Here is a 9,907-nt window from a genome sequence, read left to right on the forward strand (position 1 = left end):
TGGCCTAAACTGCTGTCAATTCTTGGAAATGACTGATAATTGGTCAGGAGGAAGAACCCCCATCAGCCATCAGCACTTCTAACTTCCCCTCTTTCTTCAGCTTTGCTTTAAAGGTAAAGCTACTCCATGACAGCACCTCATTTTGGTGTTCCCTGAATACCCTAAATTGTATGTCAGAAACCTTTTTCTTCAGTCGGAAATTAAAATCTGCTGAGCAAAGATGAATTCCTCACTTGCAAGACTCACCAGTTATATCAGTTTAAGTGAAGAGTTATAGGTCAGTAATTTTGCCCTTTTTCAGTTTCATTTTATCCCATTACCCATTTTCACACAGATACTGTCTTCATTTTAATATATTTTTTTTTAATTCCTTTCCTATCTCTGGCTTTACACCTTCTGTATTTTTATTCTTCATTATTATTTGTCCAAGCTTCTCACAGAATATGCTGAGTTGGAGGGAACACATCAAGATCATTAAGTCCAACTCCCAGCCCTGCACAGCACCATACCTGTGAGTCACACTGTGTCTGAAAGCATTGTCCAAACACTTCTTGAACTCTGTCAGGCTTGGTGCTGTGACCACTTCACTGGGGATCCTGTTCCAGTGGCCAACCACCCCTCTGGGGGAAAAACCTTTTCCTGATATCCAACCTGAACCTCCCCTGGCACAGCTTCAGGTCATTCCCTCAAGTCCTGTCACTGGTCACCACAGAGAAGAGATCAGTGCCTGCCCCTCCTCTGCCCTTCATAAGGAAGCTGCTCAGTCTCCTCCAGGCTGAACAAACCAGGTGACCTCAGCTCATACAGCTTCCCCTCAAAGCCCTTCACCATCCTCATACCCCTTCTTTGGACACTCTCTAATTGTGCAATATCATTTATCTATTGTGGCACCCAGAACTGTCCCCAGCACTGGAGGTGAGGCTGCCCCAGCTCAGAGCAGAGCAGGACAATCCCCTCCCTTGCTCACTGGCCATGCTGTGCCTGATGCCCCCAGGACAGGGTTGGCCCTCCTGGCTGCCAGGGCACTGCTGGCTCATGTTCAGCTTGCCATTGACCAGGACCCCCAAGTCCCTTTCTGTGGCACTGCTTTGCAGCCTCTTGTTCCCCAGTCTGTATGGGCATGCAGGGTTGCCTCATCCCAAGTGCACAATCCAGCACTTTCCCTTGTTGAACTTCATACAGCTGGTGATTGCCCAATCCTCTAATTTCTTGAGGTCTCTCTGCAGGGCCTCCCTGCCTTCAAGGGAGTCAACAGTTCCTCTCAGTTTTTTATCATTGTGAACTTGCTCAGTATCCCTGGAAGTCCTCTGTCCGATTTTTGCACTGATCTAGTTAACTTTCAGTCAGTCCAGGCAGACTTCTTATCTGGAGGTCAGATGTTTTCAATAAGATTTTTAACAACACAATATTGAAAGAATCACAGAATTGCATAAATACAGATCTTAGATGTGCATAGCCCATCCAGGAAAAGGTAAAGGAAAATTGTCTATCCCACTTCTCTCTGAAGGTTCTCTTTTGCAGGTTTCTTTCTCCTTCACGGAGAAAACCTGCCTGCTCTATATTTTTTCAAATCTCTTCAATAGTTTTTCTGAGTAAACTTATTTCTGCCCCTTTACTCATAAAGATTTTGTTCTTTTCTCTAGCGTGTCTCCTTGTCCTGTGGCTCTATGAGAGGAAGCTGAAACCAGCCCTTTGAAATGCAGGTAAAAGTCAACTTAGGAAAACCAGCTTACAGTTTGGACAGAATCGAAACACTATTCAGTCCTTAGCTGCCTCCAAACAGGCTGATTTCTTAATGATTAACATATATAGCCTGTCCTGGACATTTTTGTAATGCCAGTTATGATGATGCCAGTCACCAGAGAAGGATGCAGGGGCACAGAAATGAGAACAGAAAGACTGTGGTGAACTTCATGAGTACAGACAGGTTCATCTCTTTCTGCTTGAGACAGGAGCACCACGAAGTTGGTCCATGAAAAGACATTAATCCCAAAATTAGAGGCAAAGTCTGACATCTGAACAATGTTAGTTTTTAGAAAATTATCTTGCCCACAGAAGTCCATGGTTACATACACCTCTCCTTGAACATTTTGGTGATATATTTCATAAACATGGAGTTCAAAAAGTACTCAAAAATATTTTGAAAAAGTATTTCAAAATAGAAAATAAAAAAAGAAAAGAGGAAAATAAGGCAGTGGATTAAACATTAAATTTTCATTTAACTTCACTGCAAGTGTCTGCATTATCTTCATAATCACTGAAAGTGAAATCTGTAATGCATATGTAGAATAAATTAAAGTTTGAAGCATATAAAATAAAGGTAGAATTGACTATTCATAACAACACAGTCTTCAAGTCATAATACACTTCACTGAAAGACTCTTGCCGATGCCGGTCTGAATAGTCCAGCAGAACACAAGACAGACTAAGTACAATAGAAATGCTGAGATTCAATTTGTAATATATAATTATTCCATATTTTACTGTATTATAAGTTTAAATTATCCACATCAGAGGTTTTGGTATTTCAAGTCTGTGTAATAGAATAGAATTTTTCACTTCCATTCTGACACGAAAGCAGGAAGATAATGAAGATGTACTGCAGAAGAAGAATAAAGAAAAGTATAGCTCTGACTGACCAATTTCAATATATTTACAAGTAGTTCAACATTTTAATCAAAAAATCTTTTTATAATATAAAGTGGAAATGGAATTGTAAAATCACTACAACTAGGTAAAAAACTAGAACTGGGGGAAAGGTATGTGCTGGCACATTGAGGGACTTACACAGGACACAGCCTGCAATAGGAAAGGACACACTGAAGAGGCATTGTAGTGCACCATATTTTATGCTGCAGTGCATAACGTGGCTGTGGTATAGGAGTACCTACCTTGATGGTCAACATGAAGCAGTGAAGAGAGCACCACATTGTCATTTGAGCTAGGACTAACACAGCTGCACTGCAGCCTTACAGATGTGCCCAGCCTATCTGTGCTCCTGCTGTTTGGAGTCAAGTTCCTTCACAGCATGAGCAGCTGCCCACTGGGTTCTCTGGTGAGTTTTTCATCCTTGAGAGTTTTTGAGACCTGACTGGACAAAGCTTTGAGCAATCAGGTCAGATCTCAGAGTTGTTGTCCCTGCTCTGAGCAGGAGGCTGGACTAGAGACCTTTCAAGGTCCCTTCTATCCTGAATGTTTTTAATCATGTACCTAGCCCATAACAAAGCCTCTACTGCTTTAGCCGATCCCACTATCAGTGCTCAGGTGGAGATGGTGATGTAATCAAGTTCAGTCTTGTTCCTCCCTGATACAGTCAAATTTCTACTCCCAGTATAGGCTTCTGAGCTCTGAAAAGTAATAACTATGGCAAATGTGAGCAGAGATTCACATCTTGGTTTGTTTTTTAAAGCAAGCACCTGGGAATGCAGCCTAACTGTGGAGCATATTTGATATGGGTTCAGTGCCTGTCTTCATGGAGTCAAATCTTGACTAAGCAAGGAAGCTAAGTCAAAAAAAAGAAAAAGAAAAAGAAAACAACAAAAAAACCCCAAAAAACCAAAACCAAAACAAACAAACAAACCAAACACCAAAAATTAAAAAGATCAGCCTGACCAGCTTGCTCAGTCTTTCTCTTGGCCAATGGGGAACTTTTCTGAAGAACTAGTGAGATTTACATACTTATATATCCTTAAGCCAATACAGGAGCCATAGACTGGAAGGCCATTTTTATTTTTCAATATGGGTTCAGGTTTTCTGTGCCTCACTACTAACACTGTTTAGTAACTGGTTCCAAGTCCCAGTTCCAATTAGGAATAAAACTTCCCAGTAGTTTTCATTACCACTTGTTAGGCTGCAGCTATCCTTGATGATAGCTGCAGGAAAAAATTTGGGTTGTCTTTTTTTTGGGAAAATGAGAGTTATGGTGACAAAAACTACCACACAATACCACAAATCTGGTTCTGCAGCTGGTACCTACAACTGAGGCTTTTATGGCAATGGGACCTATTTGAGGTCTAAAAAGAGCGATGATTCACCTGGCCAAGGGGGAAAATGCATCATAGCCAACAAGTTGACTAACCTGGTATGAAGAGCTTTATGAAGGAACAACAGGAGTGACAGGAGTGGAAGGTGATGATCACATTCAAGTGAGGTGGAGGGTGGCAAGTAAAAGGTACAAGGTGATATTGTCAAGACAGACCCTGCAAAAAGCAAAAGAGGACTGAAAGGACCTCTGAGTGTATACACATAAATAAAGAAATGCCTTCAGGATGATATGGTGGGCAAAGCTCTTACCTTTTCTGGGCTGTCAGTGCACTTGAGTGCCTCTCTGAAGTGCCTGTACAGTCATGCACACTGGAGGGGAACAAACTGAAGGGTTTAGAGGTCTGTGTGCACTTGCACAGAGATGTGGTGGGGTAGCTCATGCTCCTGGAGTGCTGCAGTGGAGGCATACAGGCTCTCTAGAGGAGCAGGCTAGGAAGGCAAGGAGAGAGACAGCAGGACTGCACGAAGCTCTGCCCAGGCTTTGGTGGTGAGCCAGCCTAGCCTTTACAGGATCAGCATTCATGGGTGGTGTTGCAGTGGGTATCTGCTGCACACTGCCTGATCGGGAAGAAGTAGATGAAATAGATTTTCAGAAAGCTGAAAAAAGTGGAGTTCAGGATCCTTAGAAGAGGGAACAAGTCCAAAAGCTAGACAGTAAGTCCACACTTCAGAAGGGCAGAATTTGGCTTCTTCAGGGATCTGTTTAGAATAATCCTATGTGAGATAAAAAGGGTTCAGGAGACTTGGTCGATGTTAGAGAACAGCTTCCTTCTAGTTCAAGAATGGTCTCTTCCACCAGTACTGATTGCATACTTTTTAATAATAAGATCCTCCTTCAGAAGTGTGGGGACCCAGAGAACAGTGGGAAAGTTTGGAGCAAGAAGGACTTAGCTTTGGTATTAAAAAAAACAGATTAGAGAATACTTAAGCAAACCAGACCTACATAAATCCATGGGGATTTATGATAGGATGTACCCATGAGTGCTGGGGAAGCTGCCAGATGTCATTGAGAGAAAACTGCCTATTATCTTTGAATGATAATGGTGACTGATAGAGGTGCCTGAGGACTGGAGGGAAACAAATGTCCCCCATCTTCAAGGAGGACAAGGAAGAGGACCCAGGAAACTGTAAGCTTATCAGCCTCACCTTGATCTCTGTGAAGGTAATGGAAAGATCCTGGAAGCCATTTCCACGCACTTGTAGGACCGAAAAATAATTTGGAGTAGTTAGCATGATTCACCAATCTGATAAATGGTGAAATGACTGGCTTGGTAACAGAGGGGAAAGCAGCAAATATTGTCTACCTAGACTTCAGTCAGGCTTTTGATACTGTCTTCATTGGAATGCTGATGAGGTGTGGGCTGGATGTGCAGACAGTAAAGCAGATTGACAACCAGCTGAGTGTCTGGGCTCAGAGAGTGGAGGTCAGTGCTATGAAATCTATGCGGAGACCAGTAGCCAGTAGTGTATCCCAGGAATCAATCCTGGCTCTGACCCTGCTTAACATCACAATGAGGGGACAGAGTGCACCCCCAGCAAATTTGCAGATGACATCCTACTCAGAAGAGTGTCTGATAGGCCAGAGGGGCCTGGACAGGCTGGAAAAATGGGTTGACAAAATCCTCAGGACGTTCAACAAGGAGAAGAGCAAAGTCCTACTCCTGAGGAGGAGGAGCCCCATTAGCAGTGCCAGGGCTGCCCGGCTGGGAGCAGCTCTGCAGCAGGAACCTGAGGCCCTGAGCACATTCCTGAGGGAATATGCCCTTGCCCCAAGGAGGCTCAGTGGCATCTTGGGCTGCAGTAGGATGAATGTTTCCAACAGGTGTGCAGAGATGATCCTTCCCTTCTATTCAGCACTGGTAAAGTCTCACCTGAAGTGCTGTGTCCATTCCAGCCTCTGAATGCTGTTGTTCCTCTGTGCTTTGCTCCTTTGTGGGTTCATAGGGAAGCTTTATAACCTAACTGACTGTATCTCTGTGTATCTGACTGATTTTAGTCAGATAAAAGTGCTCTGCAGATGTGCCTGTCTGCCTTGGTTATGGAAAAAGCTGGAAGTGTCCAGCAGAGATTTGGGAATGATACTTGTGGGTGTTCCAGACCAAGTTAGAAGAACCTGCCTCTAGACTGATTGTGGAGAAGTACTCAGACTGAAGATTATACCAAGAAATGCCTACAACATCAAAGGAAAGAGCTGAATTCACTTCCCAAGGTGAGAACTGGCCCCACCTCCTTGCTTTGGGAGATCCCAGCTGAGATCTAGCCAACTTCTATCCATGAATGTGAACTTCTATGCTGCGCCTTGCTGCATTTTTTATTCTGTGCTGTGTTGTTAACAGTTAGAAGAGATTGCTCTTCTGCTTTTATAATTTGGTTTAAAATGCCTTAAAACAAACAGAAAAAGTCACTTGATATTTGGCACTGCCTTGCTGGGGTTTATTAGACACGTTCCAAGCCTTGAGAATTACAAAAAGAGAGATTGGTCTGGACATTACATGATTTCAGGCTGCAGCATCTTGCCATGGCAAGGTCTTTTCTGAGTAAAAGCAGGCTTGTCACAGGAGGCTTCCAGAGAACTTCAGCATGGAAAAGGACATGTTCATGGTCTTTGCCCAGTGTCAAGAAGCAATGAAGAGAACTGGAAAGATGGTTGAAGTTTTAGAACTCTAACTGAATACTCTGAATGTCAAGTTATATGTTCTTTAATGGGTGATTCGAAGTTCCTGTCCTTAAATATACCAACATAACCAGGACAGGTAGGCTGAAAATGTTTGTGGTATTAGCTTGTAGGTCTGGTTGCAGAAAGGTTTAAAACTGTAGCATTTCTTTTAACTGCCTGTTTTCCAGGTATGTTCCAGGAAAGGAAGAGACAGAGAGTGAAGGAGGCAGAGGTCCCTATTTACCATCCCCAGTTGCTTGCTGAGCTTGTCTACTGAATGGCTTAATATGGTACAGATGATGTAGCTTCTAAGAAAAAAATCATCTATTGTGCACTAATGTAGTTTTCAAGGAAAATCCCTTCTGAATCATCACAAATGTTCTGTAATAGTTATTAGAGGACCTATTTTGCATCCATAAATAGTTTCTTTTATACTTAACTTCAAACCAAGTATCTTTCCTTGAATTAAAGTGTTTCTTTGTCAGACCATTTGTTGTTGCAGTAGCTGGTTGATTACAGATGTACATCTTTTTTTTTTTTTCTCTGGTCTTTTTAGAGGGCAAATCACTATGGTAACCACATTACAGAAAATTGCTTGTTCTCCTTAAAATACCCTTCAGAAAAAGGTCATTTGTTATTAACATTTTCTGACTAAATCCAAAATGTTAACAACATCAAGAATATTATCGCTGTTTCTATACTTACATGTTTTTGTTTTCTTTACCATGCACATATCAGTTAACTATCAAAACAGGACAAAATATTGAGACTCCAAAACAATTGCAAAACTGCAGACTTTTAGGTATGTTTTGAAATATCAAGATTCACTCACATTGCTGTGTTTCAGCTGCTGGCATGCATGGCTTTGTTCAGTTGTTTTCAGTTCTCTGATTCTGAGAAAAATCCAAGCTGAAGTTAGTCTTTCAACCTCTGTGTGCTATGACTGAAAGGAGGGGCAGGCAGGCACATGACTATTATGGGCAGCCGTCTGTTGTTGAATTATAAAATAGCTGTTCTGGATAGTCGCTCAAAAACCTGGAAATGGCTGGTTAAAGGTTTCTACTCTCAGGGTAAAATGCGTCCAAGGGGTGTTAGATGGGAAAAATCAAGTCTGATTGTAATAATAGGGTCCTAGCCTGTGAAGTGAGAACATAAAAAGTTGTTCTCTTTCTGGTGTATGCCTCTTGTGTTCTGCCTGATTGGACATGTTGTTTCTTTGCCATTTTACATTATCTGCATTGCCTGCAAAGGATCTTCACATTTGTATAGTTTTTTTTTTTTTGGTTTGCAGATAGCTATTTGCAGCTTTTATCCAAACTCAGTAAACATCAACAAAAAAAAAATTCCCTTTCTTGGAGTTCCATCATTTTGGAATTGACAAACAATTTAAAAAGGCTGCCAAAAGAAAGCAGGAGTTGGAGGAAGTTAATTCACATTGATGTGTGCATGCCACTGATAGCAAGTTATGCCTATGACATTCTGACATTGCCTCTCAAAAAGAGAAAGAGTGGAGTGGAGTGAAAGACTAAGAGGATGTTCATTTAATTGGAAAGCCTACTGAGATCTGAGACAGCTGAGGCAAAGGATGCACCCTTTTTCTGCACAATGGCATTGGCTGAAGGTTGTATATAAGGTGGCCTTATTAAAGTGACAAGGCAATTTAATTCTTTTGTGCACAATGATTCTACTTCATTGATTTACAATGGGAAGGATATAATTTTGCTAGTGTTGGCAAAAAGCTCAAATGTCAGGCTTTTCAAATTGCCATACTTGCCTTGTTCAGGATGAATAATGAATAAGTCACCTTTTGTCTACAGTTAAATATTCTTGAATAAATACAAAGAACATAAAAGACATAAATGATTGCCTGATTTATATTTAAAATAAAGATCAACATTGTGATAAATGGTTGAAAATGCTTAGTGTGAAGTAATATGACTACGCTGATAATTACATTATCAATTAAGGGGCAGCCCAGGTGTGGAGTGTTATAGAATGGATGCCAGAGAGAAACCCCCAGTGTGGAATATGCCAAACTTGTCTATCTTGAAAATGTGGGTGAGGGAGTGAAGAGACCCTTAGCTATGCACTGGATCACATGTTTAAAATTGGACCATTTCATGTAGTGAAATATCCTTTCTCTCAGGAATCTGTGGCTGTTGCTTCTTGATGTGTCATTAGAAGGATGAACTGGTCACATTTCTGGAAACAGATATTGCTTCATTTATTCCTGATGGTTTGAGTGGTCATCATTTCTCAGGATCTGTCTTTAGTCAGAGAGGAACAGATCTTGAAAACCTGCTGAGTCAAATGTTTATAGCTGGCAAAGTTGTCAACACCTTGGTAAAATCTGGAACAACTTTGAAGGAAAAGAGACGCAAACATACACAAATACTCTTCATCATGTGATTCCTAGACCATGGGCAGCAAGGCTTACCTGCACCTGCACAAACACACAGGTTCCAGTTTACCTAAAGTAATTGTGTTAACACTATTCCTATCTCTTGTTCCTTTTCTTTTAGAAAGATTTCTTTGTCTTTCTCCAATTTACCAAAGTCTTAAGATGAACAGAAAGATGGTGCTGACCACCAGAGTGTGGTGAGATTCCTCAGCCTCATGTAAGGGCAGCATGTAGTCTTCTCTTACTCTCTTCTGCCGCAACTTTGATTGTACCTTGTCCATCCAGGCTCCCCTGATCTCACATTCTCATTCTTCCACAATTTTCCTTGCTTAGTGGCTACAAATATTCTCTTTAGCCCTTGTCCCAAATCCCTAATCTTCAGAAGAACCCTTTCCATGTATATATGCTCCCATTTCTTCTGTCCTTTCGCATTTCTCACTGTCATGGTATATGCTGCAATGCAAAGTGGGAAAGAGCTATTTTTCCCTTTCCTGCCCATTTGCTCTAAAAGCCCAACAAAAACCAGTGGCTCAAAGTGCTCCTGCCTTACCCACTATCAGTGTGCTGCTTGTTTATCTCCACATGGGGTGATGGCAATGGCCAGTACTAGTCCAGGAGCAGAAGCTGCCTTCTTCCACTCCATCCTGGAGTTTTAAACCAGATGTTGATAGGGACTGGTTTTTCCCTTGCTGTTAAGAGTTCCTGTGGGTGTCCTTCAGCCTCTCTATTGCAGGTTTCTCACTACTTGACTGTTTTCTGAAGGAGTTTGTGTTTTGGCAACTGCCCGGTAAAAGCTTCAGATGTTC

At 41.7% G+C, this 9,907-nt stretch overlaps 1 long non-coding RNA gene across 2 annotated transcripts in view; it reads left to right on the forward strand.

Annotated features, from left to right (window-relative positions):
- Nucleotides 1-7,189, forward strand: part of LOC107200750 — a 17,615-nt gene extending 10,426 nt beyond the window's left edge. Inside the window, exons 4-6 of one of the 2 annotated variants that reach the window (XR_001519746.2) lie at nt 1,644-1,703; nt 6,142-6,253; nt 6,889-7,189. This is a non-coding gene — a long non-coding RNA (uncharacterized LOC107200750). The remainder of the gene's footprint in view (nt 1-1,643; nt 1,704-6,141; nt 6,254-6,888) is intronic. The other variant, XR_001519755.2, reaches the window with a different exon arrangement.
- The last annotated feature ends 2,718 nt before the right edge of the window (nt 7,190-9,907 follow it).

This window comes from Parus major, chromosome 1 (assembly GCF_001522545.3).
Source record: "Parus major isolate Abel chromosome 1, Parus_major1.1, whole genome shotgun sequence".
NCBI lineage: Eukaryota > Metazoa > Chordata > Aves > Passeriformes > Paridae > Parus > Parus major.